We start from the raw sequence: 8283 nt of genomic DNA on the forward strand, positions 1-8283 counted from the left end.
TCCTAGGGGCAGAAGGAGTCCCTCTGACTGCTGGCTGAGAAAGACGTGCTGCTGAGGGAAACGTACTCCTGAGAGGCATGTACTGCTGAGGGAGAGACACACGCTGCTGAGAGAGACTGTTGGCTGAGAGACAGCAGGCTGAGAGAGACTGAGTGTTGTTCCTAAACTTGAATTGTAGCCTGGTGCTTCCCTAATAAACCCCATAATCTGTGAGTTCTGTGTGGCCACTGCAGTGAATTATCAAACCCAGCAGAGAGGTGGTGGGTGCTGCAGGAGGAACGGTTGGTGTCAGGGTTGGTGAAAGTACTGGAGGGAGGTGGCATATCTGGCCTCACAGGGATAGGCCTTGGGCTACTGATGGTGATTCTGTCTTCCTCTTGTGGGGTTAGAGGAATTCAGAAAACGTGGCCTCCTTGCCCCTTTGTCATGATCCCACAGAATGTGGAAATTACCAAACAATATCATTAATACAACATGTAAGTAAAATCTTACTGATGATAATACAAAAATGGTTACAGCAGTATATTGACAGAGAACTTCCAGAGGTGCAAGCTGGATTCAGAAGAGGATATGGAACAAGGTATATCATTGCTGATGTCAGATGGATCTTGGCTCAAAGCAAAGAATACCAGAAAGATGTTTACTTGTGTTTTATTGACTGTGAAAAAGCATTTGATTGTGTGGATCCTAACAAATTGTGGACAACATTGAGAAGAATGGGAATTCCCGAACACTTAATTGTACTCATGAGGAACCTGAGTTCCAGCCATAGACCAAGAGGAGGCTACTGTTTGAACAGAACAAGGGGACATTACATGGTTTAAAAATCAAAAAGGGCATGCATCAGGGTTGTATCCTTTCCCCACACTTATTCAACCTATATGCTGAGCAGATAATCTGAAAAGCTGGACTATATGAAGAAGAACATGGCATCAAGATTGGAGGAAGAATCATTAATAACCTGCAGTACACTGAAAGTGAGGATGACTTGAGGCACTTACTGATGAAGACTGAAGAATATAGTCTGCAGTAGGGATTACATCTCAATATAAAGAAAACAAAAATCCTCACAACTGGACCTATAACCAGCACCACAATCAATGAAGAAAAGATTGAGGTTGTTAGAGACTTCACATTGCTTGATTCTACAATCGACGCCAATGGAAGCAGCAGTCAGGACATCAGACGACATATAGCACTGGGCAAACCTGCTGCAAAGGACCCTTTTCAAGTGCTGAAGAGCAAAGATGTCTCCTTGAGGACTAAGGTGTGCCTGACACAAGCCAATGATATTTTCAGTCACCTTGTATGCATGTGAGAACTGGACAATGAATAAGGAAGACTGAAGAATTGATGCTTTTGAGGTATGGTGCTAGTGAAGAATGCTGAAAGTACCATGGACTTCCAAAAGAACTAACAAATCTGTCCTGGAGGAAGTGCAGCTGGAATGCTCCTTGGAAGTGAGAATGGCCAGACTTTGTCTCATCTACTTTGGTCATGTTGTCAGAAGGGCCCATTCCCTGGAGAAAGATGTCATGCTTGGTAAGGTAGAGGATCAATGAAGGAGGAAAAGGCCCTCAATGACATGGATTGACACAGTGGCTGCGGCGATGGCCTCAAGTACAGCAGGGGATGAGGAGCTGATATGGGACCAGACAGTGTTTCATTCTGCTGTGCATGGGGTCGCTATGAGTCGGACACGACTCAACAGCACCTAACTCACAGGTGATCTTGTTTACTTCATGAGCCACTCTGTCATTTGGCTGAAAGGCGACTTCCAGGAGTGGCTTCAGTGCCAGGTTTAAAGGGTATCTCAGGGTGAAAGTCTTGGGGTTCCTCTAATATCTACCACTCCAGTGAGTCTGGCCTTTTTTTTTTTTTTTAGGAATTGCAATTGGAGCTGCGGACCTCTGGGGCAGGCAGAGGGGCTGAGAGGGGGGCCTGCCATGGGAAACATTGGGTGCCAGTTATGGGCTGTGTGATGGGCACATCTCTGGTTTCCTCAGGACACTTCTTTGCAACATGAGTTGTAACCATACAAGCTCACACAGCTGGCTGACAGGTGCAGTACCTAAGCCCCATGATCCCCTAGACTGGCTCCAACAACACTGTGCATGCTGTGTGCTGGCTGGCGCAGGGATGTGTTCACAGCAGAGGACCTAGATGTGGTCTGGACGGGGGCAGTGGGAAAGCAGGGCAAAGGAGAAACTCCCCCTCCTGCACTCCACGTCTGTCCTTGTCCTCATTGACCTCCTCCCTGGGCGAGCAGAACTGTCCCCTCCCCTCAGAGGCCTCTCCAGCAGCCTGGGCCTGCCAGTGGCTCTCCTCCCTCCCATCCCCGACTCCCCCCATCCCCCCCTCATCGCCATCACACCATGGGCCTCTCCTCTGGCAGCAGGCAATGTCTCCCCTCACCCCAGGTCCCATGGGGCCCATTCAGAGCTTCCCCAAATGCACCCTCCCTTGCAAGGTTCCTTGGCACAGTCAGGGACCCCAGTCTGGCCTGGTCCTGACGCCTGACTGTCCTTCGCCGCGGTCTTGTGTTGCATCCCTCAGGACCGTCCTGGGCTCACTCCCCCCACCCCACACTCAGGCCGTGACTCAAGTGCCACCTCCATGTGTCCACTTGGGAAGCTCCCTCCCAGCTCAGGCACGACTCCTCCAGGCCCAGACCATTGGGAAGGCTCTTACAGCAGGGAACAGAACTGAGGGTGGGGCACCAAAGGGACCCCCTCCTCAGCAGGAGGGCCAGGCAGGAGGAGAGCAGGGGAGGAGTGAAGGCTTGTGGGAATCAGGCAGAATGGTGGCCACAGAGTGTCCAGGGGCCCTGGGGGGCAGGCAGGCAGGAACGTGCCCCAGTGCAAATCCTGCCACCCTACCTCACCCCTCCTGAAAGAGCTGACCTTCTGGGGACCCGTGCCTTGCTGGATCCAGTGGAGGGTGGAGCTGGGCTGAGGAGTGGGGTCTCTAAGGGCAGTTGGGGTACAGTGAGTGGGGAAAAGCAAGGCCTTAAGTGATGCAAAACCTAAAATAGGAGTGGAAGGGAGACCAAAGGCGCTCAGGTGTAGCGCCACCTGGAGGCAGCAGGACCCCAGATGACCTGCCGTGCAGAAGCTGACCACTAGGTCCCCAGCCCTGTGAGGCCCAAGCCTTTTGCCTTGGGACGGGACATTAGTCATACAGGATCAGGACCTGCTGTGCTCCACGATGACCTCATGTTAACTGATGACCTCATGTTAACTGATAACCATTTACCAACCAGGTCACATTGACAAGTCCCAGACGCCAGGACTTTGAGATGAAATGGGGGGGGGGGGCACGATTCAATCGGGAGCAGGGAAGGTTGCCTTCTCCTGGTTCATTCAGTCTTCTGATCCATGAACGTGGGCTGTAGGGTCACTGATGTAGGTGGTCTTTAATTTCCTTCAACATTTTATAGGTTCCTGTGTTACATTCTTACACTTATTTTGTTAAATTTATTCCTAAATACAGTAAAACCTGTGAAAATCACAACCTGAAAGCACTGTCTTCTTTTTCTGGGTCTTAAAAGCTTTCCACCATTGGCAGGGTACAGTCTCAATGCTTTTCTATCATTGTCTATTCCAAAAAACAAACCCACTGCCATAGAGTCGATTCCAACTCATAGCAACCCCCACTGGATTTCCAAGGCTGTCTATCTTTACAGAAGATTGCTTCATCTTCCTCCTGCACAGCAGCTGGTGGGTTTGAACCACTAACCTTCTGGTTAGTAAACAAATATTTTACCCACTATATCACCAGAGCTCCGTATCACTCTCTATTACTGGAAAATATTTGAGTTTTCTCTGATAGATTTCTGCCTTACCCAGGTTCCAGCTTTCACAGGTTCTACTGTATTTTATTTTATTCTTTTTGATGCTGTCGAAATCAAATTGTCTTCTTAATTTTCCTTTCAGGTTGTTCATTGCTAGTTCGTAAAAACACAGCTGATTTTTGTATGTTGAACTTGTACCCTGCACCACTGTGAACCTCTAGAAAGTTCTAATAGTATCTTAGTGGATTCCCTAGAATTCTCTCTTTTTTTTCACTTTTATTGTGGTGAAAACACACACAAGACATCTGAGAACATAACAACTTCCTCATTTACAGCTCAAAGACATTGATGACATTTTTCATGTTGTGCCACGATGCTTGCTGTCCTTTTACAAAATATTCCACCACCTTTAGCATAAACTCAATGCTCCACAAACAAAAGCTTCCCCTGCCCCATAACCACTAAGAATCTTTGATTTCTTTTTTTTTTTTTTTTTCAACCTATCTAGGAATTTAGCCTCCCCTCCCCTCCTTGTTGTTGTTAGGTGCCATCAAGTCATCTCCAACTCACAGCAACCCTGTGTACAACAGAACGAAACAATGCCCGGTCCTGCACCAACCTCACAGTCCTTGCTATACCTGAGCCCATTGTTGCAGCCACTGTGTCAATCCATCTCATAGAGGGCCTTCCCCTTTTTCGTGGAACCCCCACTTTACCAACCATGATATCCTTCTCCAGAGAATGGTCCCTTCTGACAACATGACCAAAACAGATGAGACAAAATCTGGCCATTCTGCTTCCAATGAGCATTCTGACTGCACTTCTTCCAGGACAGATTTGTTCACTCTGCTGGCAGTCCATGGTACTTTCAGTATTCTTCGCCAACACCACAACTCAAAAGCATCAACTCTTCTTTGGTTTTCCTTATTCATTGTCCAGATTTCACGTGTGTATGAGGCAATTAAAAATACCATGGCTTGGGTTAGGTGCATCTTAGTCTTCAAAGAGACATCTTTGCTCTTCAACACTTTAAAGAGGCCTTTTACAGCATATTTGCCCAGTGTAATACGTTGTCAGATGTCAGCCTAGTGCAATACGTCGTCTGACGTCTTGACTGCTGCTTCCATTGATGTTGATCTCTGGTAACCAACAAAGAAATTTCCCATCTATGTATAAACATTGCCTTGATTTTGTACAATAGTGAACTAATACAGCATTTGTCGTTCTGTGATTGACTTACTTCACTCAGCATAATGTCCTCCAAGTTCATCAATGTTATGCAGTGTTTTGCAGGTTCTACGTTATTCTTTAGGGTTGCATAGTATTCCACTGTGTGTATGTACTAGTTTTTTGTATCTGTTCCTCAGGTGATGGGCACTTAGGCTGTTTCCATCTCTTTGCTACTGTGCATAGTGCTGCAATGAACATGGGTGTGCATGTATCTACTCGTGTCCTGGCTCTCAGTTCTTCAGGATGTTGTTGTTGTTGGGTGCTATGGAGTTGGCTCTGACTCATAGTGACCCTATGCACAGCAGAACAAAACAATGCCCAGCTCCGCACCAGCTCCATGATCTCAGCCATACCTGAGCCCATCGTTTACGATATATACCTAGTAATGGGATTGCTGGGTCAAATGGTATTTCTATTTCCAACTTTTTAAGGACTTGCCATACCAATTTCCACAGTGGTTGTATCATTTTACAGTCCCACCAGCAGTGTATGAGAGTACAAATCTCTCCATAGCTTTGCCAGCATATTTTATTTTCTGTCTTGTTGAATTTTGCTATTAGTGCTGGGGCGAGATGGTATCTCATGGTTGTTTTGATTTGCATCTCTCTAATGGCTAATGATCGTGAGCATTTCTTCACGTGTTTGTTGGCTGCCTGAATATCTTCTTTGGTGAAGAGTCTGTTCATATTTTCTGCCTATTTTTTAATTGGATTGTCTTTTTGATGTTGAAGTATGTTTTCTATAAATTTTAGAGGTAAGTAATCTGTCATATATGTCATTGCCAAACATTTTTTCCTATTCTGTAGGCTATCTTTTAACTCTTGGAGAAGTCTTTCAGTGCATGTAATAATTTAGTTTTTAGAAGGTCCCAATCATCTAGTTTATCTTCTGCTGTTTGTGCTTCTTGGGTTATACTTGATAAGCTATTTATGCAATAAATTAGGGCTCCTAAGTTGGTCCCAATTTTTTCCTTGAGGAATTTTATAGTTCCAGGTTTCACATTTAAGTCTTTGATCCACCTGGTGTTAAGTTTTTGTGTATGGCGTGAGGTATGGATCTTTTCATTTTTCTGCAAATGGATATCCAGTTTTGCCAGCACCATTTGTGAAAGAGACCATCTCTTCCCCATTTCATGGATTTCAGCCCTTTGTCAAAGATCAGCTGACCATAGGCCGATGGATCAATTTCTGGATTCTCAATTCTGCTCCACTGATCTATGTCTGTTGTTGTACCAGGCTGTTTTGACAACAGTGTCTGTGTAGTAGGTTTTAAGATCCAGGAGTGTGAGACCTCCTTTGTTGTTCTCCAATATTGTTGTTGTTGTTACGTGCCATCAAATTGGACCTGACTCATAGTGACCCCTCGCGTTTCCGAGGCAGTATCACTATGGAAGTAGATTGCCCCGTCTTCCTTCTGAGGAGTGGCTGGTGGGTTTGAACTGCTAGCCTTCTGGTTAGCAGTCAAGTGCCTTAGGCACTACGCTACCAGAGCTCCTCAAAAGTGTTTGCTTATTTGAGGTCTCTTTCCTTTCCATGTAAAATTAGTGATTGTTTTTTCCATGTCTTTGAAGAACGTTGATGGAATCTGGATCAGGATTGCATTGAATGTATAAATTGCTTTTGGTAGTGTTTTAGTTACTTCATGCCGCTCTAACAGAAAATGCTACAAATGGGTAGCTTTAACAAACAGGAGTTTATTCTCTTACAGTTTTGGAGGCTAGGAGTCCAAGTTCAAAGTGCTAGGCTCCAGGGGCTGGGTGAAAGCCCCTAGACCTTGGGCTTCAGCTCTGCCTCTTGCTCCTGGCCCACTGAAGCTGGAGGCAGCTGCTGGCTGCTGAGGCTGACAAATCCAAGGTCGACAAGTAAAAAGCACGGTCCCGATATTACCAAACCCATGGCAGCCCATTGATTCAAGCCCATTAAGAGTCCAAAGATAGGCAGACAACATGGCAGGCTACTACACAACTCAGCTACGTGCAGGCTTAAAGTGTGCCAAAAGCTACAGACCATTCCTAAAGCTTCTCCTTCTGTACTGGAGACAGATCACAGCTCTAAGGCTGCTCCCAGCAGATCCCACCATGGAGTTCATTACCAGTCTCATTATGGGGAGTACTACATCCAGCTGCCCAGCCACTGAAAACCAGGCCCAGCCAAGTTGACACACAGACTTAATTCCAACAGGTAGTATCAACATTTTCACAATGTTCAATATTCCTATCCATGGATTCCCTAGAATTTTCTATACATAAGATAATGTCATCCACAGAGTTTTACTCCTTCTTTTGCAACCTGGATGCTTTCTCCTTCATTAGCTGCCTAATTGCCCTGGCCAGAGCCCACGTACAACGCTGAGTGGGAGAAGCAGCAACAGCGGTCAGCTTTGCCTTGCTCCTGAAATTATGGGAAAGCGTTCAGCCTCTCACAGTGAATTAGAACGGCAGCTGTGGGTTTATCATGGTGCCTTTATTAGGTCCAGGAAGTTGTAATCCTACTTTGCTGAGGGTTTTTCACAGGAAACGGTGTTAGATTTTCTCAAAGGCTTTTTTCTGAGTCTATTGAGCTGATCACGTGGTTTTGTCCTTTGTTCTATTAACGTGGTGTCTTACATCCAAAACCAAACCGAACTCACTGCTGTTCAGTCAGTCCCAAATCATAGCGACCCCTCCTTGGGTTTCCGAGGCGGTGTCTCTACGGAAGCAGATTGCCCAACCTTCCTTCCGAGGAGTGGCTGGTGGGTTTGAACCGCCAGGCTTCTGCTTAGCAGTCAAGGCCCTAGGCACTGTGCCACCAGAGCTCCAAGTGTTGTGCTCAGGTTATGAAGGAGATGCTTGGAGAGGAATATGCTAACATACGACAATGCAAACGCAATAGGAAAGTTTATTAGCTAACTTAAGTTAGGGTTTTTGCTCTTACCAGGTCAGTGGTTTAAGCAAAAGACCCCGTGCTCCGGTATTCTCACAAATTTATGGAACAATATGGGGAGGGGCAGCACCAGGGCAAGAGGGTACAGATGATTGGTTGTTGCTAAGGGATTTAGGGCAGTGATCTAAGATGTTGGGGGACGTAAAGAAATCCCCCGGCTCCAAAGTTCACTTAGGAAAATATTATCTAGGGAGGATGCGGCTCAGGTATGTGGGAGACTTTCAGGAGTCGAGCAAATCTCCGATACTTGCTGAATCCGGATGGCTTTTGTGATGCGTGCTGAGTTCGGAGGAAGTTCCTTGATACCTGCTGAGACTGGAGGGCAGATAAAGGCCCTAA

Source organism: Orycteropus afer, unplaced genomic scaffold, assembly GCF_000298275.1.
Source record: "Orycteropus afer afer isolate SDZICR_OR568_19922 unplaced genomic scaffold, OryAfe1.0 scaffold00574, whole genome shotgun sequence".
Classification (NCBI taxonomy): domain Eukaryota; kingdom Metazoa; phylum Chordata; class Mammalia; order Tubulidentata; family Orycteropodidae; genus Orycteropus; species Orycteropus afer.